A 27921-nucleotide genomic window follows, 5' to 3' on the forward strand; every position below is an offset into this window, starting at 1 on the left:
TACAAAGGACCATTTTGGCATTAAAGGTCAAAGGTTAAGATAACTTTGATCCCCAGTTTTTTTTTGTACCTCAAGAATTAATATGATAATAATGACTCAATTTCACACTTATGTCTAACAGGATTAAATAATGAAATAATGACTTTTTACCCAAAGCTAAAGATAAGCGTAACTGGGATATCATTATGTCCTGGAAAACACTTTTATGGATATTATTCCCATCTCATTCATGTGACAGCAGTATCTTAAGAAGGCCAATAGGGGATATCTTCTCACTTGACTTAGACTCAAGGATAAACAGATCAGATGTGGTGGTCAGAAGTCAAAAGTCAAGGTCACTGTGATCACATGTCCATCCTACTCTATGTCAAGATTATATCTCAGCAATGCCAGGAGGGAGTTTTATGACATCTGGTCTATTTTTCCGACCAAGATCCACCCTGGCTTTACCCCGGGGCACATCATTATAATGCTGTCATGAGACGGCTTACTGAAATTCACATTGTATGCAGAGGAACAGAGAGAGAGAGAGACCTCAGTATGTACCCTCTGTCATCCTGCTATGACCTTTCCTGTAAAATGTAGACCTACTTATGCTGTGGTGTTGACATCAGGGTATTGTTCAATTAAATATATTTAATATATCATCAAAATATCACCACACCCAACAACAGTTATACGCATGACTCTGAGGTAAATCATTGTCAGGTGTTTCTGTTGCTCTAGCTGCTAGCTTCGTGTTAGCTAAAACTAACGTAAGCAATACTTTGGAGGTAGAAGTAAAGGGAAATATGAAATATTGACCCCTAAAACTTCATAAATCTGTATTTAATAACAATTTAATAACATTATAAATCACTCTGCATACACAACGCATTGTATGAATGTCAATTACAAAACACTAAGCTAACATCCAGTAAAGTATCAGTTACGTTTGCATACTGTTATCCTCTCATTCTAAAAATGTGTTGAAACTAAAAGCACGGAACAAACATCTTTCATGAACATGTGTATAGTTTTATTCTAAATTTAACTATTGTCATGTTTAACCCTCCTGTTATGTTTGTTTCTCAGGAACAGAAATAATGTTCCTGGGTCAAATAGAACCGGGGCATATTTAATTATCTAAAAGTGTCAGAACCCCCCAAAATCCCAATAAACATTATTTTAATCTCCTTATTAACTCCATTACTAACCATTTAAATCAGTGTTTAGTGCAATGGTATTCTTTAATTCTCACAGATCATGGTTCAATGAGGATAACTCACTTGTTTTTTATGAAAATTCATGTTAAACCTTTTTTTAATGTACATTGGAAATACTTAAATATAAATACAGTAGTTTTAGTCTACTTAGATTTTTGTTTATTCTATTTTAAATTTATTTTTTTTTAAATTTTATCAACAATTTCTTTTCAGATTTTTTTAACTATAAAATTGATGCATTTGACCCGTAACATAACAGGAGGGTTAATTTATTACTTGCTCCCTGAACTGTTACTTTTCCCAGGCTATGTTATGCCTTTAAGGTGCTAATGTGTGTCTGAGTAACAATTTACACATTATAAAACCGCTAATAGCTAACACATTCAATCCATTTTAATGAACTTGTTTAAGCAAAGAAGCCTGAATTTTTGCCAAATGACCAGAGACTATACAAATAATCTAAGAAATGAATTCACAAATAGCCTCTGCAAACCAATCCTCCTGGTCTTCATTGAATGAAATCATTGTCACATTGGGAATATGATAGAGTTCACTCACAGCTGAGCCTTTAAATTAAGTCAGTTCCTTCATGGGAACTGCCTATATATGACTATCAAGATCATAATTCCCAGCCTTTTATCATGCTGCCCCATGATAAGGAGACTATAGAAATGTATTCTACACAGTAAGCTGAGAACGATGACGCAAATGGCTTCCTTTTAATGCAGACCGGACAGAGGGTGTTTCTGTCTTATGGAACAGAGGCATTTGTTAAATCTCTGTGAAAATCCTCAGAAAACTCAGTTTAAATCCTTTGATTTTTCTGTTTTCAACGAATGGCTGTTCTCTTTAAGGTTTCAGATCGCCTTTGAATTTGCGGCTTTTGATCTTAATGAGTAAAACCACGAAATAATGACTTGAGACATATTTACCGCAGCATTCCCAGCCTCCCTCTTATTTACCACATGCATGTTTGTTGAAACACCCCCACCTTATTACTTGAGGTTTTTCCCCCCATAATGTGAACGGCACATTTTGAGGGGGGGAACACACACAACGCATTAGATGACCAAATCAAAGACAACATGTTGAGGTGAAGGGGGTTTTACTCTGAAGCTGTCTCTCTCTGTTGGGGTCTCTGCGGCTACAAGAATCTCTACCACCCAAAAAATGTAATCACCACTCCTTTAATCCGATGGAACATCTGAAGTTTGGACTTGTAAAGATTTTGAGCTGCTTTTTAGAGGATTGGTGCAGATTCTTCTCAAACACTTCAATAAGCAACATTAGCAACATTTTCAAAGAGATGGCTGTTCTACTGCAGTGATTTAAGAATTATATTAAATTAACCAGCTGAGTAACGTATATAACTAAATAAGGATATACGTTCACACAACACAACCACAACTATTGTCCACATGTTGCTGAAGAAGGTAAGCAAGTACATATGGTGCAGAGGAGAACAGTAGCAATTATAAACACTTCAGTAACATAATGTGTATGTATGACTTGTATTTATTCTTTAAAACAAATTGACTCACTGAAAGCTGTGGTCTTGCTAAAAGTTAAGTCATAAACTGAGGAAGTATACAGGAGAAAGGAGCGATTCTATAATTTTACAGTGGCTTTAACTGGTGATTCGTAAAGACCTATAATTTACTGCACCAAGTCGTTTCTTCTGATAAAGTCTGATCTCCTGCAGTTAAATTTATTTACACTCTTCAGATGAGTCAGCAGCAGAGCTGACTCGTGCTTTCTTCTTTTGTGCTATTACTTTGGGTTTTGATTGCACTTTAAATGCATGCAAGAATGACAGGCTGAGGCAAAAGAGCAAACCAAAGCATTTTCTGACAACTTCATCATGTTAGAAAAAGAAAAAGACAGCAAGAAGAAAAACAGAGACAAGGGCCGGCTGTGGTTATTTACATATATACTGCATTGACCACAATGAATAAAACACGTCCCTCCTGGGTCCAGTCAAATGAAATAGAGAGTTTACACTTCTAGTTGAAGGCCATACATAAACATTGTTTCTCTAAATAAGAATATGTGCCAGTGGATCAGCATCATTACATCTGCTTTCTTTTTAACTTGGCTTTTCTTTATTATGTAAAACTACGCCTCAGAAAACATGCAAGCTCTGCACTAATCCTCTCACTTTCCACCTGGTGAATTTGACCCAAATTCACATTTCCCTTGTGCGGCCAGGGGGACTGTTTTTTATTGAATCCACGTGTAACAGAGACCACTGACCCGGCTGTGTACTTTGGCTCATGAGAGGAAGAGAAGTGAAGTGATATTTAGGACGTTAAGAGTTCCAAAGTTGGCGATCAAGTGTTTGTTCTTAGTCCGACTTTTCTCAGGCAAATATATCCTTTGCACCACAGAGGTAGCTCTTTTATTGCCACGCTGAAAAGTAAGGATCTAAAAATAGGAGAGGTGTTGGGGAAGATTGAAAGCTCCCACTAACGGTATAATATCACGTTCAAAAGGAAGCCGCATGGGGCTGAACTTTGGAAACCAGAGGAAAATGTTACCATAAACCTGCCCCCAGCTGGGCAGATCATTTTCCTTTCAGTGCATCGATTGTCGAGAAATGACAACAGAAACTTCACATGATATTTGGAGGCAAAATGACAGAGCTCAGACAGCATATTAAAAATGGCACGTCACCCGTGAACAGGAGAGTGGCTGTGTAGAGACACCTCTGCTCACAGTGAGGACACAGCTGGTGGTACGGATCTCTGGCACTATTAGTTTGCTGTGTTGTTGTGGCTCATCATTGGTGTAATGATTCTAATGAAACCCTTACAGAACATCATGAAATACTCTCATTCCTACTTTTTTATTTCTTTTTTTTTGTTTAAACAGAAAAGTATGTTGCTTGGAGCGGACACATCATAAGAAGTGAACAAATCATGACAAAATAATTGAAGATCCGCTATGCACAAATATGAGGTTGTCCAGTTTGTCATTAAGATTACATCATGTTTGTTCACAAATGGTGATTTAATGCTAATTTTTTGCAGCTCACAGTAAAATCCTAATGGGCTTCCAGCTTTGAAGTGTAATTTCATCCATAAAGCTGAATCATTTCCAGTCAACTCAGTTAAAGGTTCATTTTTTGGGGGGTGCCAAGTCAGTTACAATCCTGGTCTCTGTTCACCGCCGTAAAATCAGGATTCAATTTGCCCCGGCTGCATTGTAACCAACGGAGGAGGCATGGTGTGCCTTCAAAATGACAGCGGGGTCAGTTCAATCAAATTCTGTTTGTATCATTGATCATTTCTTCAGTTAATGGACAGCATCTGTGAAATTACGACTAAACATGGTACACATGCATAATTGTATTTGTCCCTGCAATTAAAAGAACAAAGATATAGAATTACAGTGTGACAAATCCATACACTTCCCCCTAAATACGGTACCGTGCCTGCAGTCAAGATATTAGCCTTTAAGTGATATCTTTATCCCTTATGATTTCAACAGTCTTACTATTTACACCATACATAATGCTGTAAATAGAAATGTTTGTGTTAATGATATAACTGCAATCTTTTGACAAGATACATATCAGCCACTCAGCATAGAAATACACACACACACACACACACACACACGTATATATATGGTCAGTAAAAATTTTGGTAGGAGTTTTGGCGCTGTGGGCAAGTTCCAAGCATGGCTAGAAAGGGAAATCAACATCACCATAAAGGTTGTCAGTATGAAAGCATGAAGTACTTTGGACTTAATAAAACACAGTGAACCAACACCAGTAGAAGACATACACCCAAGATCATTACAGACTGCGGAAAGTCACACTGGACTCTGTGCCTCTCCACATGTCCTCCAGACTTTAGAGCCTTGATTTGCAAATGAAATGCAAAATTGACTATCATCTGAAAAAAGAGGACTTTGGACAAATGAGCAACAGTTCTAGTTCATTTTCTCCTCAGCCCAGGTAAAATGCTACTGATCTTGTCTCTGGTTGAGGAGTGGTTAGATATGGGGAATGTGACAATTGTAGCTCCTTTGCTGAAGATGTCTGTTTGTGGTGGCTCTTGATGCACTGACACCAGCCTCAGTCCACTCCTTGTGAAGCTCTCCAAAGTTCTTGAATCGACTGTTTTTGACAATCCTCTCATGGCTGTGCTCATCCCTGTTTCCTGTGCACCTTTTCCATTCCAGTCAACTTTCCATTATTATGCTTCGATAGAGCACTCTGTGAACAGGCAGCATTTTCCACAATGACCCTCTGTGGCTTACCCTCCTTGTGGAGGCTGTCGATGATTGTTTTCGTCAAGTCAGCAGTCTCCACCATGATTGTGGTTGCATGTTCTGAACAAGATCAAGATATACACAGCGTTAATTATGTTTGATTAGTGATTTAATTCACAATGAGATATAATATTTAAAGATGTTTTTTTTTTTTACTTTTTTAAGAAGTTTGCAATAATTATCTAAATTAAAATGGAAAATTGCTTCAAACATTATAGTTTTTACATTATCATTATATTGTGTAATGATTTTAGAATATGTTTATTTTTTTCAGACATAAATGGGAAATATTGAACTTTGTTATGATGTTCTAATTTTGTAATATTTTAATTTTTATGATGCCTTGTGTGTGTGTGTGTGTGTGAGTGAGTGTGTGTGTGTGTGTGTGTGAGTGTGTGTGTGTGTGTGTGTGTGTGTTTTTTAACTTAAGCATTTTTCATGCTGCACCCACAAATAAATTAAATACGTGATCGAAACAGCTGAAAACAGATTTTCAAGTGTTTGAATAGGACTAACTTTAAGATAGTTTAACTATCGGTTTTAAATTGTAGCTCCTAAAAAACATACCACCAAAGCTTTCTTTAGTTGTTGGTCTATATCCTAGGAACTGACAAAAAGTCTTATATGGTCATTCACACACACATGTGACATGTGAAAGAAGCTGACATTAATGAACATAAATTATTCAGAGGATGTAATTATGAACATGTTACTCATAAATGAGGCCACATGGTGCAAAAATGTACATTGAGTTATAATATAAATTAGTTATTGTATCTTTACTCACAAAATGGATGATTATTTTTTCAGGTGAGGGTTTCTATTAATATATTTGGCATGTTCGTAAGGGCTCATAAATTAAATTGAATGTATTCACATATATCCTTGAGACTTTATTGAAGCATTGAACCATCTCATGTTCTGAATTCTACTTCATATGCTTTCTACTGTCAACAAGAATAACATTTAAAGGGAGGCAATGAATGTTGCTGCTACTTGCTCCTGAACACATGGACTGAATGTTTGCACACAACATAAAGCAACACCTGCTCCCAGCCTGACTGATCTACCATCACTGTGTACCGGTAGGTGCATGTTCATGTCACTACGGTCTTTATTTTGCACGAGGTTAAGCTTGAGGGTTAAAGCTATTTTTCTGTTCTCCCTCTTGAGTATTCTCAACATTTTATGTATGACAAGATAAAGACACAACATTCCTTGGTGGATACTGTACATAAAATAGCTTGTGTGAGTGCTATGTTCACATTGTTTTTTCTCTCACTGAAATCATCACACTTAAAGCACATTGCAGACATGCTTTCACTGCTTCTATCAATTTTTCACATTTTTCACGTTGATTATTGTTCATTTAGCACACATACCATGGCCATATTCCATCTAATTATTAAGCTGCATAATGCAACTTAAAATGATTATTTTTATCAATTAATCTACAATTTTTTTGGCTGACTAGGTGATTGTTTGATCCTCAAATTGACTTAAAAGAATAAAAAATGTTTAAAAGGTTTGAAAGCCAACCGTTACACATTATGTATTTTTTGGTCCGACTAGCCACCAAATCCCAAACTATTTACTTTTTCAATAAAGGATCAGCTAATCTGAATAAGTTAATCTCTCTGTTAGTTGATAAATGGCTTGTGTGAATAATAGACAATCGTAACAGTTGCTGATAAATATGTTATCAGTAGACAAATAAGCCGACTCATTCTTTCAGCTGTATAGCCTGTCAGCTCTTGCACAATTTGTGATAGGAAGTTAGACTGGTATTTACAGCTGAATCTACAGTCATTGTATGTTTACACAAAGAGTTGAGCAGAAATTATTACTTTAATCTCTTTAGTGCCATGACCCTGATTTACAGAGATCATCTTTATCAGCTAAGTCAAATGCTTGTGTTTAAAGGTTTTATTGTTATAGCCTCACCTTGATACATTCTGCTTCCAGCGTTTTATTTAGGCTATGAAGACTCACCCAATTAAAACAAGTTTTATGTCAGGCTCATTATTTTGTGTTTCTTTTTATCATAAAATCTAATTACCCAGGTGCAAACTAGCTGCTGCCAACAATAGTGAAATTCCAGTAGAATAAAAATTAGCATGCTATTTATATAAGCTGCTCTCTGTAACAACTTTTTGGTAATGAATGGCCTTGTACTTTTTTACACTCCTCTCCTGATTAAACAGCAGGGTAACCTGATTAAAACCTGGATTTGTTTCAGTACAGAACCTTCCAAAAAATACATCTGAACTTGTCTGTGCTGTGAAACTCGAGCGTACACACGAGATAAGGCTGCAGGATTAGTCGTAACGTGGCTGTCATAATTAGCATAAGGATCCGGCTCCGTGCGCTGGGAGGAATCCAGTCCAGGATTTGTGCTCCTCCCTCCACAGCCAGCTGCTGCAGAGCAGGGACCGGTGCGCCGTTTCTTCTCGCCTTGTTTGCCTCCAGTCCGGCTGTAGCTCTGACTGTCTGCGCGGCGTGTGGAGGAGACGCAAAGGGGAAGAACCGAGAGCGCTCCGAAACCCAGACTAAAAGAAGTCTTATCGTTTCCTCTCCGGGCTGTACCTGTGGACTGGGCCGCTGGAGACCTTGCACACAGACTTGACAGTGAGGAAAAGACGTGCTCGGAGTTTGATTTTGTAGCGAGACTGGGGCGCATCTCGTCTCCTTGAAGTGCTCCCTTTTTTATGCAGTGTAGCCGTCGGAAGGAGCCTGGGTGCACGCTCAGGAGCAGGAGGAGGAGGAGGTGGAGAGGGGGGGAGTAGGAACGATCATTACTTTTGAATAGAGCCCCTCGACATGGAGCTATCGGTCCGGTCCTGGACGCGTTGGCTGGGAGAAGATCAGATACCTGCTACGGGAAACCCCACCAACACCACCACCACCACCACCATCCGCCCGCTGTGAAGAAAGTGGAGCATGCAGCCGAGCCCCAGCCGTCTTTGTGCGACCCGCTGCTTAGTTTCTGGGGGCCTCCTCTGAAAAACGGAGAGGAGGGGGGCTCCGGGTGTTAATCTGAAATTCACACTCCATGCCGGGATCCATATTTTGGCACGGCGTACCACTGTAAGTAGCCCCTTAAAAAGCGGATGTTTTGAGTCTTTCCAGGGAGATGCTGGGTTATGCTCTGCTGGATCGATACCATTTATTTACACTCTATGGATGTGATAAGGCAAATGTCAGAAGACGGGCCCACGGGCTCTTGAGCAGTTTAAAAGTGTAACGATGAGAGATCAATGCGTGTGTGAGATAAATGGGATCTGGAACCTCCTGTTTTTAATTTGTTTCAGGTTTGTGAGCTGTTAAGGTCACATGAAAATGTTTTTTATTGTGGGTTCAGTTTAAATTAAATGCCCATTGAAAATGCTTTCATTTGCAGCGATAAAATCAGTGAAAAGCTTGTCCTTCAGGTGCTTTCAGGTGTTACAAATTAGGTTTATTTCTTATTCAAGATGAATTCTAGGTGAAGAAAGTCCTGAGTTTGAATGAACGGCCTCTGATATTCAAACAGGAGTGGATTTATAAGATATGAAGGCATGATAATCACTGTGAGAAGAGTGTGAAAGACAGCTCACACAAACATCTCCACCCAGTCCAGGACACCAGGAGCTAAGTAGTTAGATGTCAGTTACTGTCTCCATTTACTTCTCCATTTTGCGGCTATAAAATAAGATCATTTCACAGAGCATATATAATTCACAGACCTGAGGCAGCCATGTGTGATGATGGGACACACACACACACACACTCACACATTGGTGTATACACACACACACATCAGAGTTTTTACAGGCTGAGGGAGCCATATCTGATTCTCACGTGAAGCTTTTAGAGAGATAGGGCCGCATAGACTTCAGAGAGAAACCCCAAGAGAGCACGTCTGTGACAGACCAAAACTGAAATAACATCTAATCCATACTGTCAATGCCAACTCGAAAAGTGCTGCAACATTATATAAGCCATACTGACAAGTTGGGGAACAGAGAGGTACCCCGGCATATACTTATATAACAGCTTTTATGTAGGGAAGTATAGATGATGACTTTCCCAAATACAGCTGTTTTACAAAATAAAAGCACACCAAAGGCATCACTCCTGACAGATATTCTGCACAAAGAAAGCCGCAGCATTATATAATCCATATGCACAGTGTGAGGGATTGATATGCCTACACACAAATCATCGGCGGAGAAGTTTTCAGCCATTTTGGAGGACTAGACAAAGAAGAAAAAAAAGTCTCCCAGGCTGGGATGATGTTGAATGTGGTGGTGTGTTACTGACATGGCCGTCAATTGATTCTTGTAGAAGAAGAAGAGGTCATTTAATCCAGGAATGAGGTCAGAGATGAGAAGTTTGACTGGTTAATGTACATGTTGCACTTTGAGACCCTGCCGGAGATGTTGAGGTTTTTGTGAAACAAAGCTTGAGCTCCGCATTGAATGATTTGAAAAAGATGTGAGGGGGGAACAAATGTTCTGTTGCCTCTTTCTCCGATCCCCCTCACCCTCCTCTTCTTCCTCCTGCTCTCCACCCTGTCTCTCTACCTTTCACTCCCCCCCTATCTCTCTCTCTCCCTCACCCGCCCCAGACTTGCCGGTTGGGTCCATTTGTCTGTGTTGTCTCTGGGAAGGAAGTGCCATCTCATCTCACATTGCGCAAATGGCTTCAATGCAATGCTAGTGTGAATTCTAGCGGGTTTTTGTAACTGCCAATTTCCATATCAAAGTGTCTGCATTTCAATAGGGAGAACTTGAGCTACCAGCCCCCTTCCTCTGAGCAGTTTTGTTCTGATGGGGTGTTGCTGTAGCTGCTGGAGGTGGAGGAGGTTTCTGCAGAGAGCGCTGGACACTGCAGTTGGTTTGGTGTGTTTGTGAGGAGCAAGTGTTTGTGTTAGAAACAGATTCAGCATGGATTTGGGAGAATTTGTTGGCCATAATCTCACACCAAAAGCCACGTATTTAGTGGAAGTTTTGGACGCCTCTCAGAGACATGGTCATGTTAGGAGAAATCTGTGTGCTGAAATATTTTACCCCCTGTATTTCTCAAATGTCAACAAAGTCTTGATTCCATTTTCAAGAAGCAATTACAAAGAAAGAAAATACACTTCCAACTTGGCGAAAGTGAGTTTACACATTTTGACTTGTATTTTGTCCACAGCTGTCTACACTTAAAATGCTCCAAAACGAGTTCCAAGTTGTCTTTTGCTAAATAAATGTTGAGTGTGGATGCAAAAAGGCGCAGAGTGTTGGAGCTTTGTGAGAGACTCTGACGCCCTCGTGGTGTCTGATTGTTTTTTCTGTCGCAGAGATAATATTTATTTCCCATTCTGTGCAGCTGTTGTTTGTCAGAGAAAGAATGCAGCAAGCCGCTGTTTATTTTGATGGATTTCTTCTCTCTCTTTTTGTTCGTCTTTGTCTTGTGATACGCGGTACAAAGTTTTCTGCACTTTTAGGCAACTTTAATAGAGGAGAGGAGACTCATTTTAACGCGGCACAAAGAGATAAAAAGAAACATGCTTTGTTTGCTTTGTTCATGCCTGCACTTTGGAAGAAATCTGAAAGAAAGAAAGGAAGAAAGAAAGAAAGAAAGAAAGAAAGAAAGAAAGAAAGAAAGAAAGAAAGTGCTGCATTTGAGACTTTTATTCTCACAGACAGGGACTGTAAATGCCATTGAGAGCACAGCAGGGGTCTGCAGCCCCTTCATGGTCATCTTGCTCCTGGGCAAGAATGTTAGCAAACTTCTCTTCTACCACCAGGAGAAGAAGAGAGGCTTCTTCCTCTACTCCAACCTTTCTTTTGGATTAAATACCATCAAAAATCTGAAAAGAGTAGGTGTATTGAACTCTGTAAGAAAGAAAGGGAAGACTTCACCTGCCATCTTCACTCAAGGCGCTCAGGGTTTGACAGCTGTCTTGTTCAATTCCTCTCACACGCTCGCTGTGAAATGTTGAACAAACAAATGGACAGATAGAGAGTGTGAGAGGGAGGAGGGAGAGATGAAAAACTGTAGATGAGACGGTTTTGATTGCATTGAAGGAGGAATACCCTTTACATCAGTTACATATAATCAATTTATGATGTTCAGTGTCTTCTCGGCTGATTGATCTACTTCTTCTCTTCCCTTGTTGTACTTCTTCTCCTGCTAGTGATTTCCTATGCTTCCCTACAACGACTTCAGAGGGGAAAAAAAGAACTCCAGAGAAAACAGTGCTCCCTGCATTGTATATGTGTAGGAGGAGAGGGCAAGGGCGATGTAGCGAGTGTAGTAAGTTTGTTGAGTCGAGAAAAAGTTAGCGTTGGAGTGGGATCCGTGCTGTGGTGAGCAGAGCTGAGCCTGGTTGTCGAAATCATTAAAAAAGCAGCTGAAGAGGAGGAAAGGTACATGCAATCTGCTCTGCCGGGACTGCTGTCGGTGGAGAAATTTGCACCAGGGCTCCCTCTGACATGGATTTCTTCCTGGGTTAGAGAAGCTGCAAAATGGTCCAGAGTCTAGAGCTGAAGCCTGAAGATGAAGAAGAAAAACACAGAACAGAGGAGGGCATTTTGTTTCTTTAACAAAGTGCTTCAGGGTGAGTTCAGCTGCATAAGCCCATCTTAGCTCTTCTTTTTTTGCGGCTTGCCTTTAAAAATAAAGAGACAGATGACTGGAAGGGATGATTATGTGTTCGGGTAGTTAACCCGATGGATGGATATATGGTCTCTTGCTCCATGTCACTGACAAAATACATCTGAGGGAGAGAAATCCTCTCTCATATACTACCACCTCCTGCGTTTAAAATGACAGTTGACTTTCCCCCACTGCTTTAAAATGGATGTTTAATGATCAACAGAGGCTCTAGCAGTCACGCTGGCTCTATTCGCACTCATTGCTAAGAATAAAAAAAAAAAGCTCCCCCCCTTTGGTGTTGTTAAAGGACGCTCCGTTCAAGAAGAGAAGCTGCTTTCCTGAGTGATGGATCATCAGAGGTCTCTTTGGGGGGGGGGGGTGTTAACCCCTTCAGTGTGTGCAGATCTGTCCCGGTTGGGGAGCCGTCGGCAGCCTGTGATGGATGTGTCCCGGGTCTTTAGGCACCATATATCAGGAGATTAGCACTGACCTGTGAGTTGTCTGGGCCGCCCTCGGAGCTTCTTCTCCTCTTGGCATTAGCATACGAGGACGCTGCTCCGTCTCAGGGGGATACAAAGATAGTGTTCTTTATTTGGTTCTGTCATAGTATAGGTCACAGGAAGTGTGTGGATTAAAGGCTGAAGGCTTTGTCTTGGTATAAGGTGCATCTGACAGGTCATCTGTCTTCAACCGAGGAAATGCTCCTCTCTTTCTCAAATTCCTAAATAGCATCATATAATTATCCCAGAAAATGGAGGTTGAGGCCATGCCTCGCTGCAGAAAAATCTCTCTCTGTCCTCCTTCATGGTATTCAGGAATCACATAAAAATGTAAATCATGCGCCTGATGTGGTGTAACATTGTTATTCCTCATTTTGGATGAAACAGAAGACAATATCACAGGTATACACCCAAGCCCATGTTTTATTTTCCGAATGAGTAATCTGCAGGGTCTGCACATGTGAAAGACAGCAGAAAGTCTTCTATTAAACGCTCTCACATTGATCACACAAGCACATTTGTTTTCTGATAAATCAGCTCAAACTAAATGAAATTAAATCATCATTTAGAGCAGATTTTCTCAAATCCTTCCTTCCTAATCCTTCCAACACTTACATCTCACCTCCCACTGCACTGCTGCCATTTGTTGTGTCTCTTTTGTACTGTAGGAATACTTCAGTGCTAATTTTCAGAGACCTTCTTTTGTGTTGAAAAAAAGAGGCATACCATCACCTTTGGCCTGCCCTGTCCAGTGGCTACTTGATGCTTAATGTGTTGTGTTGACGAGATCTTGTCAAAGCCCTTGAACGTTCCCCGGGGTTTGACTGGCAGGCGTTGTCACGAATAGTGGGAGTCGCACAGCAAACAGAATCTATTACCTAGACCGGCGAAGGCGTGCTTTCACAATGTGTCAGCGCAGGCAGCCATCTTGCTCCCTCTTCTGTGTCTGCGGAGGAGTCCCTCCTCAGCTGCGGCAAGGGAGCAGCTTTCAAGTTTAATTTTGGTGGCTGCCATGAGTGATGTTCCTGATGTTTTATAGTTGGGTTTCATACTATGATGAATTATCATGTAAAACCAAAAACCCTCTTTCGCTCATCAACAGTGGCGTGAAATCCGTTTTATGATCGCTAGCAGTCAACACTTACTACAAAAAAAAAGAAAGTGTTGCAACGTAAATGACATCCTGGCACAGAGAATAAAAGTAAGACAGGACTCAAAATTTCAGCTGCACCCTTTCTTCTGCTGATTTCCTCAGTTTGAAAAGCCTCCTTAAAAACAGAGAGAAGGACTGCAGGGAGAGAAGGAAGCTTGTTGTTGATCATCCAAGCAAATCAGATCTTGATATTTGAAGAGCGAAGTTGTGATTGCTAATCACTCCACTGCTGAGTTTTAATTAGGAGACTCGTAAGCGTAGTGTCATTCCTCTGCAGAGCATCACATGTACTTTACAGAACAAATAATTAGCTATCGTAGTTTTTAGGGTTTCAAAAACAAGCACAGGCCCTTATTCTTCTATAGAATAATGATACTTTATATTCATGTAGTTACAGTCATGAGCAATATTGCAGCATGAGTGTGTTTCATGTGAGCTTCATTATCTTAAACCGGAGCTTGACCTTATTAAGGGATGAAAAGAGACTTATTTCAGCATGCATGGATACTTTTTTTCATGTGCTTATAATCAGAGAAAGCCAGACTCTAATCTTGAACTGTTTTCTTGAAGGTGGTGCTGTAATTCGGAGGGAGCTTCTTTTCAATGGACAGGTTTCTTCACTGTGCTCCTAAGACCTTTGTTAGGACATTTTAATTACAGCAGAGCTGGATGTAATTGATCCAGGCTTAGAGGGATTTCACCGTCAATGAGAATGAGCCTGGGCGTTAATACAGCCGGGCGAATGCTTCCACCTCTGAGCTGCACTCTTTTCTTTAAGACACACACACACACACACACACACACACACACACACACACACACACACACACACACACACACACACACACACACACACACACACACACACACACACACACACACACACATATACACACACACACACATGGGACTCTTGGAGATGAGGAGAGATGTGTCTTTCCTGTTGACTCTCCCTTAACTCAGCCAGGCGTCTGTCTTTCATGTGTAATGGTTAAATCAGCCTCACAGGAGCGGTGCAGACGGCTCTCCCTCCGCCTGCACTTTCACATATTTTCGCCACCTCCAGTGTCCTCTTTCAGGGGCGCGCTCTTTTCTTCATGCTTCCGTGTTGTCACCCAAAACCTTCAAATTTTTATAAGGCTGTTAGATAATGCTTCCCGATGAGAGTGAATTATTGATGGTCTTGTTCATATGAGTGGGACAGGGCAGGCTTTTAACTCTCTGTGCTGCTGGGACTCTTATCCTGTAACTATGGGACACGGCACAAACACCCAAAGGAATGATGTACTGCAGGAGAGGGGGGGGGTAAGAAAACGGAGGCTGAAGGGGGCTGAAAATAAAATAAAAAGAAGCATGCATCCTTTACAATAGTGTTGGACTAAGCCACAGCACAAGAGAAACTTGGCAGCAGAGAAAAGAATTGAATCTACAGAAGCTTGTCTTTGTTTTTGAAGCACTGAGGATGGTATGGTGGCTGTCTGTTTGTTGCTTATATTTGTTGGTTTTTACGGGAGCACACAGAACTCTGGCTCTGCTGCTTTTATTTTGTAGGGACAAATGTTTCAAGTTAGGTCCTCTTTTTTTTAACTCACGGTGCTCAGATGGGACGAAAAGCTGTCAGGTATAAAACAGAGTGAGATATCAGCAGAGCTGATGTATTACTTGATTCCTTTAGAATTTTATTCAAAAGAAACCTCTTTATTAAAAAATAGATGCAAACATTTTCAGGTTAATGAGTGGATTTCTGCTTTGTTTTCTTTGTTCTTTCACCATAAATTAAAAATCTAACTGACAGTCAGACAAAAGGTGCAAAAAGAAGTTTCTCTGGGAACTTGTGTCAAGGGTAGCTCATTATTCTCTAATGTTTAATAGACCAAACAGATAAATAGTTGATCAAACTATTCCTTGTTGTATTTCCAGTCAGAACAGATAAGCAGTCACACTTTATGTTGTTTTGTTTGCCTGCTTTTGTCCAAAGTATAGAAGAACCTCAAAATTGACTTTTTTTTTCAGAATGAGGTCTTCGTATTTTTATATCCTTGGTCCAAGGTAACGTAAACACTATTCTGAATGTTTCCTGAAGAAAGAAGCCACACAGCCAGGAGTCAATTCTGTTTTTGTTAGAGTAAAATGGAGGTTTGAGCTTGCTTCTCTGACCCCGCATGACAAACTGGGAAATAAGCTGTAAACAGAATGATTGCCTGAATGTGCTCGCAAACTTTCATCTCAGTAAAATCAGTCCTGTGCTGCAAAATGTACACAAGACGCATACGCCCTGACAGCTGTCTGGTTCTTATAGCATACACTTTCATCATTGTTCCAATTCATTCTCTCTGCGCTCGTATGGCCCTCCTGTTTGCATCACAATGGAGTGAGCAGAACAAACTCATGGAAATACTAGTAACACAGAGAATTCATGCTAGAATTCAGTCCTGTTGTCCTTTGAGAAACACCCTCAGGTCCATTTGAACATTGACTTAGAGATGTGGAAGTTTTTCAGTCAAATGATTCTACATTTGTTGAAGTAAACAGTCTGTCCTCTGTCAGACAGAACCAGCTTGGGGCATTTAAGACATGAAGTCTGGCCAAATGTGCATTCCAAGATCGGACCTAAATTTCTGAAAACTTATCTGGTCGTTTAGCTGCTATGTTGTGTAATTATGTTGCATTCTGGTCCTTTCTGACATGTTACATTTTAAGTTGCATCCATGACGAGTCCTCCTTCCATGTATCAGAGACAGTAAAATACATTTGAAGCCCACAGTAATCCCTGAAGAGATTCATCATTTTGAAAATCATAATTAAGTGGTTTACAGCTGAAACAGGATGAGTGGATCTTTAATAATAACCCTGAAACTGTCACAGTAAAGACAGGAAGAGAACAAAAAGTAATTATGTACAGGAAACATGAAAAACAAGTCCAACCGGTTCCCATTTCCCAGTGGAAATGCTGCAGATTGATGCCTGTGTCTTGTTTCTGGAGGAACAGACAGAGTAGGTGGACAAATAAATAGAAACCAATTCGGAGAAAAAACGACTTTGAATTGAAAACAAGCACGAAACACGCCCAGGCCTAAAGCGCGTGTGTGCATATTAAGTGCATGGCTCATTTCCAACTCGGTACAGCCTAATGGTGGAGCTGAACAACACGGCTACAAGATATTAGCTTGTTTTTTTTAAGCTTTGCAGAAAAACTGAATCTCTCCAAAATGATTTTTTTAATTAGAGCTTTAAATCTGAATAATCTGCCTGTAATAAACGCCATTACATCGAACAGGCCTGTAAAAACATGTTTTCATCCACAATTATGAAGCTTTTTAAATCATTTTTGACAAATTGAATTAAAATTTAAAGCCCAAAATCAGGTTTTGTGTCCAAAGAAGCCCCTCTCTGATCTTTGGGAGGTTTATTTGTGATTATTAACAACTAAAACCCTTAAACTAGAACATGGAGCACATCTGTGAAATTTATGTTTTCAATGTTCCCAAATCCTAAAAACAAAGTACACTCTGACTTTGGCTGCCACGACATCTTGCTTTATTTCCTCCTTCACTCTGTTTTTCATCAGAATCCTCATTTCAGATGCTTTGTGCTGACTTTTATGTGGTTAAATTATTCCAAATGATGCAACTATATGTAAACAGAGACAGTCTGAGGCACAGCTGTATCAACCATGAGAGATAAATAGAATTTAAGGGAGCAGAGGAAACAAAATACAAAGATTACGGTAACTCTGTGCAGTGTTGTATTTTATTTAAAGGAATATCAAACAGAAACTGTTTTTTTCCATTAACACACAACATTGATTACTATCTAGACTTGACAGTGGTTCCTCTCACTGTTGTTTTAAAGTCTTTCAGCTCATTGATTCATCATTCTTTTGTCTTGCACCTAAAGTTTTACCATTTTGTTTCCCTGTCTCTACTTTCATGGCATCATTTTCAGAAGCAGGAGGCTGCTGTTTTCACTGCAAAAAGGTTTCAAAACCCACAACCACAAATAACCATATGCCATGCAGACAAAGTTAGCAACCAGCTGGTAGACACGGTGCAGCATTTAGCACCGAAAGAGCAAGATATTTCCCTCAGGGGTTGGTGAAAATCAAAACAGAGCCTGAACACTTTATCAGGCGGCACAAACACGACTGCAACAGGATCGCTATTGTTGTTCAAATGTGCTGATATATTTATCATAGCCTGTTTTGAACATAGTGTGAGAGGTGTTAATTTTCCAGCATTTCGAGCCGTGTTATTAAATGTAGGAAGAGTACAAAAATGTATGGATACACCCATGAAGATAGCTTGTAAACACAATACAACTATGGCCTCAAAATTATTACATAATTGAACTAACATCATCACGAACGAAGCATCCTCAGCTTTATTACTGCCTTTGCAAACATTGTAATGATGATATGAATACCCTGTAGAAAACACAAAGCAAAGGTACAAACGCGTAGGTAGAAAAAGAAGAGCGTAAAAATAACAAGATGATGTGAAAAATATCTGTCATTCTCTCCTGCTTTCTTACGAGTTTACCTGCCAGGGGAAAAAAAAGCCAGAGGACTGTAAAACATGGTGGTGGGTCCATAATAGCATTGGCAGCCATCTCGAGGGACTCATTAGGGCTGTCGATTACTCTGCACACTTGTATAATGGCCAAAGTATATGAGGCAATTTTACAGGACTACTGTAGCTGCTCCATGTTGCGCAGCGGTTTCATGAATTAAATCAAATTTCTCATGTGGTTTTCTCCATCACTAGATCTAAACATGGTTTAACATACAGGGAAACCCCGCAGAGCAAAGTATAGAGTAGACTTCACTCTCTTCTCACACAGCAGAGACTTTACTTTGAGAGGAAATTACACACTTCAGGACTTTAAGAAGCTGTAATTTCCTCTTGTTAGTGTCTCTTATAAAAATCCTCCATAGCAATAGGTTTGCACTCATTGTGGCTTCCCCTTATTGATGCCCATAGTTCTATGCATTTAAAAAGGCAATGTATATTAAACCTTACTAATGTATACGCTTACACTTTTATTTGTATGTATTGTTCAAGTGCAAAAAGCGTCATAAACACACTTCAGTAGTCTGTATCCTCACTACAGTAAGTAAGTAAAAAATAAAAAATAATACCAATCAAGTGTGGACTGAAAGCCAATAAAATGAGAGGTGGAAGTTGTGGTGTTAATATTTGATTAGTAAAAAAAAGCACCACAAAAATGAAGTCCAATTTTTTTTTCCTAGAAAAGGCTGCATCTAGCCATAATTTGATTAGTGGTAAATTTGTGGTTATCCTCCTGTTCAACCATTCAGTAAATTGTTACAAATGATCATAACCATAACCCTAAATCAAAATTTGCGCCTTGATGGCTTGATTCTTCAGAGCAGCAGTGTAAATTGAGAAAGTATTCAGTTTAAATTATATTAAAAACAGAAGGAACAAACGATTTTGCATTTTTCTTTGGAATTTTTTTAAGCTTCAAGTTTATTATTTAAAACAGTTACAGATTAATTAAGATTTATTGACTTATTAATCAAGTGACATATTGATTCTCCTCTATTTTGCTACATTTCCTATAATAAAATTTTTTTTCAGGCATCCACACAAAAAATAGTTAAAAGTCAAGTACATGTAATTAATACACCGACTCATCAAGTGTGTATTTTCTAACTTTACACTAATTGCCACAATTTCCTCTTAGTGATTTTGTGTATTAGTACTCGAGCAACATTTACGTTTACACCCTGATTTAAGACAGATGAATTCATGCCAGTCACCACAGACACTGAGTGAAAAGAGACCACACAAACCGTCCACAGTTAGAATGCCGCCCATGTGCTGACCATGCAGAGGTAATGCAAAGCAGGCTGGGTTCGGGACTCTAAATGTGCTTTAATTTTGACATAACTTCAAACTTTACATTGAATCCACCACAGAGAGGTGATGAAAAATAGGAGGTTGAATCTGTTCACCAGTGCATGTGAAGCCAGCCGTAAAGTTGTCATTGGGGCAAAACAGCCCCTGCATTGAATTGTTTCCAGCTGAAAGACGCCATATAACTTTAAATAGCTGCTACAATCAATAGGAAGATGCACTGAGCATGAAGAGTAAATCCGGATGCCAGGAGAGACGGAGCAGCCTGTTTGAGTGATGTAAAATGTCAGGTTCACTGTTAATGTTCTTCAGATTAAGTCTCACACAGCCTGACATCACAGCAGAGTGGCTCATATACAAGGATGTAGTGGATGTTTTACTACAGGCAGATCTTTCCTCGCTTGAGAGGCAACAACTTTTTAATGTTTTAGAAAGTGCCTTATTGGTGTTCAGTGACAAATGAAAGAAATGAGGTAGTGAGACTCCTCTGTCTTACATTCAAGATGTTAAATCGAGAGCAGTTTTTCCAGTAAAGAAATATGCTGTCTTATACCTAGGGGCGTGTCCAGCCTTTTTTGACTTGCTTGTCCCAACTAATGACCTGACCCTAGCTGGGGTGGCATAAAATATTTGTGATCTCACAGGTGAATAACTAACATTTCTTTGCCCTGTCTGCCCCAATTAATCATCTCCACTATACTAATGACCTCTTTTTTTTTTTTTTTTTCCTTTTTTTTAATTTAGATTTTTCAAAAGTGCAAGTATACAGAGACATAAGACAAAACATTAAAAGACATAGGAAAGAAAAAATACAATATAAAAGGAGACCCCACAACACTGGACACAACACTGGTGGGGGGTTGGGGGGCTAATGACCTCTAAGTATCATATGGATGTTTTATTTCTGTTAAATTGTATTAACTTTGGAAATTAAAGTTCCCATGAGAAACTTTTTGTTTTGGTAGCTCAATAACAAGTTGTTTTGGCAGTGCGTAGTTAATTGTTTTGTCTGACACCAACAGCCTATAACGTGTAGCCGTTTCAGATATTAAAAATAACTATACATAAATAGTTTGTCTCCTTCCTTGTGGTCCTGTTGATCATTAAAATGTATCAGTATCCATTTCAATCTGATTCATACAGAGCTAAAAACTCCTCACAGGAGCTTTATGTAACAGAGTGGCTTATAAATCACCTTAACTTAATTCTTTAAGGTAAGAAGATATGTGTCTAAAGTCACAATTTAAAGTGTGCACAAAAGGAAATGTGCTACATTGAAATGCAAACAAAGCCAAAAAGCTTTTTTTACAGTATAGTTGACAAGTCCTGCCGTTTGAGATTTAGGATTTTGGTCTGACAAATCAGATTTCAAGAAGGCACCTGTCATTCCTGGCCAACCATTTGGACATCTTCCTGCTTCAACCCATTTATTGTAATGTCAGTCTCACAGTCTGTCTGTTCTCTGTCATACAGTCTGCATCCCTACTAAGGGTTGGTAATTAATATGGTTTTCATTTGTAATTTAGTCTTTCATTTTGCAATCTAGCTCTCATTTAGAAGGTACTCTTGATAATGTGACTGTCTATCTCTTTAAATCTTAAAGTCACAAGTATTTAACTGATGCTATTTTATCATTTCTACTAAATCGCCTAAATAGCTCCTTATTAAACCAGGCGCTCAAGAAACCAGTACACACTGTGGACGAGTGCTATGTGATGCAGCTTTGTCACCACATCACTATAGTCACACTCATAGTGAATTCTGTGCTGACCTCAATACGTTTAATAAATGTGTTATGGTTCTAAAAGCCAATAAGCAATCATGTAAGATGATGTCAGTATTGATGAAATGAATCTTGATTAGGTTTTTGCCATAATGAAGTGTCTCATTTCCCTGCACTGTAATTGGTGGACATGGTATCCTTAACCTATAGAGAGAGAGTGCAGGTCCTACTCTAGGCTATTTTACTGCAGACACAACTGCTTTACTGCAAACATGAGTCTGAGTGTATTTTTATTTAGTCTGCAGTTAATAAAGTCTCAGAGTTTCAGCAGGAATGAACTTTACATTCAAACTATAAATTGCAAAAGTTAAATATAGACAGTCAAAACTTTAATACACCTCATATTGCACCTCTGACTTCCTGTCCCCATTCCCTCACATACAATTGAAAATTAGTTTCACTTTGCTTCCCTGCAGCATTAATGGTGTTTGCTCAATTTGCATATATTTCTTAGTAAAAACAAACTCCTCTTTGCTTTTGGCAACAAACATGTCCTTTTGTCATTGTACCACTTTGTCATAAGCTCCATTTGGATAGGATTAGTTCTACAGGGAGAGGAGGGGGATCAAATGTAATGGAAAATGGAGCATGCCTGTAGATGTTGTAGCCCCTCATCTGAATGTTGCCCTATCAGTAACTTGTGCGGTTTTAAGCTGGCTGGCTAAAATCTGGGACCTCCTGCCGCCCCCCCACAGAAATAAACCTCTGATAAAACCTCCGCTCGTCCCCTCTGAGATGACAACCCCTGAGATATTTTGTAAATAATGTGTTGTTTCCTTTTGGAGAGAGGGGCTGTGCACACATTTCAGCTTTAATTCCCAAAATCTGAGATCACTCTGCTCCAGATGCAAAATTTCTGCTCTTTTGGACATTGTTTAAACGAGTTGCTGTCAGCTGCGGAAATGATGTTTGATTATTATGATACATTCGTGGTGTGATGGCAGCATATGAATGGGGTTTTGTAATACTTGAAACAGATTACACAGAAATCTGCGTGCCTGCATGTTGTTCATTAATGCCACAGATGTTCGGAAATTAACAGTTACTCTTGCTGTAAAACTAACCCACACTGAATAGGGCTATGGTGTGTCAAAATTTAACATTGTGTGGATGAATTTTCCCCCAGAAGGTGTGAACACAAACACATCACCTGCCCGAAACGTATGCGAGGGGATGAATGAATTTGTTGTGTATTGCTCATGTTGTGAGGTAGGGGGGTTATGTTGCCAGGCCAATCATGGCTTCTGTCGTAAAAGAAAAAAGAAGTGTTTTAACACGCAGCGAGCTGGAGGTGAGCCGTGTGTACGTGGGCGTATTTGTGTGGATAAAGAGTAGGCATGGGAGTGCTAGAATTATGCGTGGAGGAGGCGAGAAGTGAGGCTGTCAGTACATTTATGAAAAGACTGATTGAAGGAGAAACCTCTTTCTTCTGTGTCAGCGTCGAGCTTCTCTGTGCTCCTCTCTGGTGACCTCACTGCTTAACCAACTGCTGCGAGGTCAGCCTATTCATTTCAACACAGGGCCCAGTAGGAATAGTAAATATCAGAGAATGAAACAGATATTTTGGGTTATTTCCTTTTTCTCCACACATATTTGTACATTTGCAGTTGAAAACAGAATGGATTGTGGTCTCAATAAGCCAGAATAACCTTTACAACATGGTCATGCTGAATTCGCCATTGAACATTTTTCTAGCATGCAGAATGGTTGAAGTATGTCAGGACCAGTAAGAAAATAAAAGCAAAAACTGACTGGTTCCAGACGCTCAAGTTAGTGTTTTAGGATTTGTTATAGTTTTCAATTGAACAATGTTGTGGTTTCGGGGGCTAGTTTAAAAGAAACAGACAACTAAAAAAGTCCTTGGACTCTACAAACTTGTATTCGTCGAAATTTTCAAAAGTTTGATAGACTTAATTGTAGAACTAATTGATGAATTGCTCAAAAAAAAAGAGTATGAAAATTATATTCAGTTTTTGCTTAAGGTCAGTATTTAAGGCATTATTCATTATTCAGTATAAAGCCAGAATCTGTTTTGTTTGTTGATAAATCTGTCAATTATTTTCAAAATTAATTTCTTCTTTTTTTCTTGGTCTATAAAATGTCAAAAAAGGTTCAATAAAAATGGATCAGTGTCTCCCAAAGCTTAGGATGGCATCCTATCACGTCATGTTTTACCATATGCAAAGATTCTCAGTCTATTTTTCTTGAGAAGTAAAGAAACCACAAATATTTTTGAATGTATATATTTTCTTATTATAAAAAATGACTGAGAATAATCCTGTATCAAACTAGAAATGTATTCGATAGCTGACGGCTCATTGATTTATGGCTGCAGTTCTATTTCTGCTACAAACCCTGACAGAAACCTCCACTTTTTGCCTTTTTGGAAGCGTCTGCTCCTCCACACAGCTCCTTTTGAAGCCTACACCTCACCCTCTCCTCGCCTAGCTTGACACTAACCTGGTTGTTCAGTCTGGGTCGTCTTTGTTCTCTCCACTTTACTAAGCTCCTTTGCTCGCCCCTCTCTGTTTCACTCTGTCCATCTGCCCGCTGGCACTCTATCTTATCTGCTGCCTCAATCACTTGGCCAGGAGCCGCTGAACACACCAACTGTTGTGTGCTTTCAATAAAATAGTGAAGCATTGCACCTTTCAGCGGGCTTTTAGAGGTGCACTGAAGATTTTGTGTTTTTCAGATGTCCGCTTTTCATCTTGAGCCGTTTGTACCCAAGACAAACACAAGATATAAAAGCTGCAGTTTAAGTACCTTGAATTCGAGTTTTGCATATTAAAATGTTCCAGGACCTTTTTCTGACCCTGACATAAACAGAAGATGTAAGAAGTTCTTTGATGTATTAACCATCATAACAACACCCAGTGACATGAATGATTTAAAAGCTCTAAATAAAGCAGTAATTTCAACAGAGTAAGATGCACAAGTATCTCATGAAACTCAGAATAAACCGTTTATTTAGGATATTTTTCTCAATTGATTCAACTGGCTATAAAATGTACAAAATAACTCAAAATGTTCAGTTCCTACAGCCCAAAGTTCTGTGGTCCCAGTCCCATTTAAATGTTTGAGTTTGACATAATTTAAGATTAAGATAATCTGAAAAAGACGGAATTTTAAGAGACTGGACTAGTTCTTACGAAATGCCTCAAAGTGATCATTGCTCATTCAAAGGGTTGAAGATCACTTTGTTTGCAGCTCTGCTGTCGTTATAAAGAATTAAAGTGCGCTTCGAATAAAGTAACGCTTATAAATGTCAAAACAAGTCTGATAAGTAATTTTTTTAAACAGTTTTTTCAATCCATAATTTGTCTTTAAAAGTCAAAAATGTGTTCAAAATGTGCCAAATTTTTAAAAGACATTGTTCAAACTGTTTGTTTTTCAACAACCCCAAAAATAATCCATTAACTGTCGCAAAATACTAAACACCAGCAAGTATTAACAGTCGTGAGGCTGAAAGTAAGGTTTTTCTTTTTTGGTATTTTAGCTTAAGGCATTAGCCATCAGTCATTGAATGTCTTGACAAGTCACTTCCCCCCAAGGTGAGACAATTAGGAAACTGGTGTGTTTAGCTGTAAACTGCTGTTTACGGCTTGTTCATCCTGGTTGTATATCTTATCAGCTCAGAGTTGACAAAACTCTCTCTGCAGACTTCACCCTGTGTTGGCCTGTCTCTGTTTATGGCAGTTGATGGCAGTGTCTCTACATCACTGGTGGAGCCAAGGAAATGACATCATGTCCCTGCAGGGGTTATGAGCGCAGCCCTGACAGGACTGTCATGACAAAAGAGTTCCTTGGGAACATCAGGGTGCACCGAGGACTGAAAAAAAAAAGTGTCTGGAGGCTGTGTTTTCTTAGATCCTATGGTTCTCGTCTCCCACTTCTAGCCCATCAACCATTTTGTGATGTTTGAAATTCTCTTCTCACATGTGTGTCTTTTTTCTGTTGAATGTAGGGTAGGGGGGGCGGGGCAGAAAGTTCTCCAAATTAGTACTTATTCACAGAGTGGAAGAAGAATCATTGTGAGGGAGAGATCCAGCTCATGAGAGCCACATCTCTATTTCACTTGTAGGTTTTCAGCTTACACTTGGACTTGCGCATTAGTTTTGTTCCAGTCTTACTTGATATGTATGTATGCGCTCTTTATCTCTACACTCGGCATTGACAATTGAAAATAAATTAACATTCCTGGGCTTTATTTTTGTCTTCTCTAAGCCGGTGGAGAAAACTTGGAGGCGAACCCAGGAGGTCAGGCCATACTCACAGGCTGTCAATCCTCCTCTGTGACCCCACCGCCCCGTCCTTTCTCCCCCTTCCATTCTTCTCCTCCTCTGCTCTCCCTCTCCCATCCATTTAGTCCCTCCCGGCTTAGAAACTCCAAAACTCCCCCCTTCTCCTCGCTCTCTCTTTCACTGGACGCCTCTCCAGCTTGAGTGAGGCAGACACAAGCTTTGTCAAAGGAGACTTGCATTCAGTTGGCCGGCTGTTGCACACAGCCGTGTATTTCATGTGAAGACATGTGGGCTGTCTCCTTCTCTCCATTTATTTTAATTATGTTTTAATTGCTCGCCGTCCTCTTTTAAATGCTTGCTTATTATTTCTATCAGGCTGATGTGAAAAATTGGCTGTGGACTGTGATTTTCTCCATTATCTTAACTGATGATAGATTTCTCTCCTCGGGTTTCCACTGTGTATGTATAGGAGACAAAAGAAAAACAGATGTCGTGAATGTTTGTATATCATTCTTCATTTTTTTGTCTCGTTTCCAGAAAGATATACTGTTAATAGAGAAAGGAACCCTAGGGAATGTGCCTGGCTTTGTTTTTCTAGGAAGAAGAGCTGAAGGCGCAGATGAAAATGAATAACTTGTATTCAGTAAGTGGTCTTCTGGTGTATATTATGTGTTTGAGCTCATTGGATGTAGTGTAGGTGGTGACAGTTAGTCATAACTGTGTACCTTTTTTATATATATGTCTCAGTGGAACATGGTGATCATTATGCGTAAATCGCTGGCTGAGAAACAAGTAACCTCGATTCCCAGGCTTCAGAGTGGAGTGGGGGGGGTTGTTGGTGTAGATAATTCCTCAGCACCATCTCTGAGGGGTTAACGATGCTTCGCTTAACTCTTAAAATCATTTTATGCTTGAGAACATCTTAGCCCCCCACGACTATCACCCCCCTCCTCTGTCTGTCCCCTGATGTGAAATTATGATACGTCTGTCAGAACTTGTGTAAAGCATCTTAATCTTAATCGCCTAATCCTTTTATCTCAAGTCCGAACCGATTCAGTGCAGAAATCCCACCAAACAAAACTGTTTTTTAGGAAGATGAGCATGACTCTATCGTCCACAGGCTTAAGGGTGAAAAGGGGACATGTTACCCAGCGGGGCGACAGCTGATCAGGAGAAAGAACCCCGGGGTTGTGAAGGAAAGTCTGCATCGGCGAGCCTAGCAGGCTCTCGCCCCCTGGTGTCTGGAGTGGCAGAGTGGCTCAGCGGGCTCAGCGGGCCAGAAGGGCAGGGGGATATCCCCCCCAACAGTTTCCAATCTCCTCCTGTCAGCCACCATTATGGTTACCCCGTGGCCCCAGGCCTCATATTTGCAGAAGATAAATGGCTGAGGAAGAGGTCACGTGCGTCTCTGGAGATTTGGTGTTCTGCCCGATATTGAACTGGTGGCAGTCCTGTTAAAGACTTGAGAGCGTGAGCAGCCTCACTAGACATGGTGTGAGACTTCCCCGAGCACGAGAGCTTCTACCCTCCAATTTTGCCTTATCTGATCTGGTTCGGCGCCACTGGCAGATAAACAACTGGGAGACAATAAAACCACAATTCCTATAAAAACCACCCAAGTTTAACTGATAAATTATAAGTTAGCTGAATGTGTGTTTCCTCGGCTTGGCCAGGGTGACCTCAAATGAAAATAAACTCTCAGCTTGCTTCAGGCTAGGTGCAGTTGCAGTTGTTTTTGTTTTATTCAGCTATTACTCCCAGACCAGGCATTTGTCATGTATAGAATGAATCCAATGGTTATATTATTACATAGTATGCTAATGTCAAAGCTCCCCATGCATTGTGGGTTTTTATGTTGCCAAAAATATCTGAGCGCATTAGCAAGCCAAGAGAGCGATCAGAGCTGACTGCTCTGCTGCTCGAATTTAGCTTCATTATAAAATAATCAGGTTGTTTGACGGGTGACTCTGGAGGAGCAGCATTCAGACACACACAGGAAACATTCACTCTCCTCTGCATAGCGACAGCTACCAAGTGGCCGATCCTGTTATTGATGTTGATACATGTGTGGGCGTGTGTGTGTACATGTGTGCAATGTGGACTTGCAGAGATGCTGGATGGCAACCACATAGGAATAATCAAGATAGCCTTCAGTAAGACGCACGTGATTGTGTGAATGTGTTTCCATGTCAGAAGGAGTGTGCATGTCCTCAGCTATATATTTGTGCAGGCATGCATATGTAAGCCTGTGT

General features: G+C 39.9%; 1 protein-coding gene across 4 annotated transcripts in view; it reads left to right on the forward strand.

The window, feature by feature from the left end:
- The first annotated feature begins 7866 nt into the window (after positions 1 to 7866).
- Positions 7867 to 27921, forward strand: part of LOC117826589 (adhesion G protein-coupled receptor L2-like) — an 89855-nt gene continuing 69800 nt past the window's right edge. For 2 of the 4 annotated variants that reach the window (XM_034702751.1, XM_034702752.1), the window contains exon 1: positions 7867 to 8570. The gene's annotated coding sequence lies outside the window, so the exon portion shown is untranslated. The remainder of the gene's footprint in view (positions 8571 to 27921) is intronic. The other 2 variants (XM_034702749.1, XM_034702750.1) reach the window with 2 other exon arrangements.

The sequence above is a fragment of the Notolabrus celidotus genome, chromosome 15 (genome assembly GCF_009762535.1).
Source record: "Notolabrus celidotus isolate fNotCel1 chromosome 15, fNotCel1.pri, whole genome shotgun sequence".
Classification (NCBI taxonomy): Eukaryota; Metazoa; Chordata; class Actinopteri; order Labriformes; family Labridae; genus Notolabrus; species Notolabrus celidotus.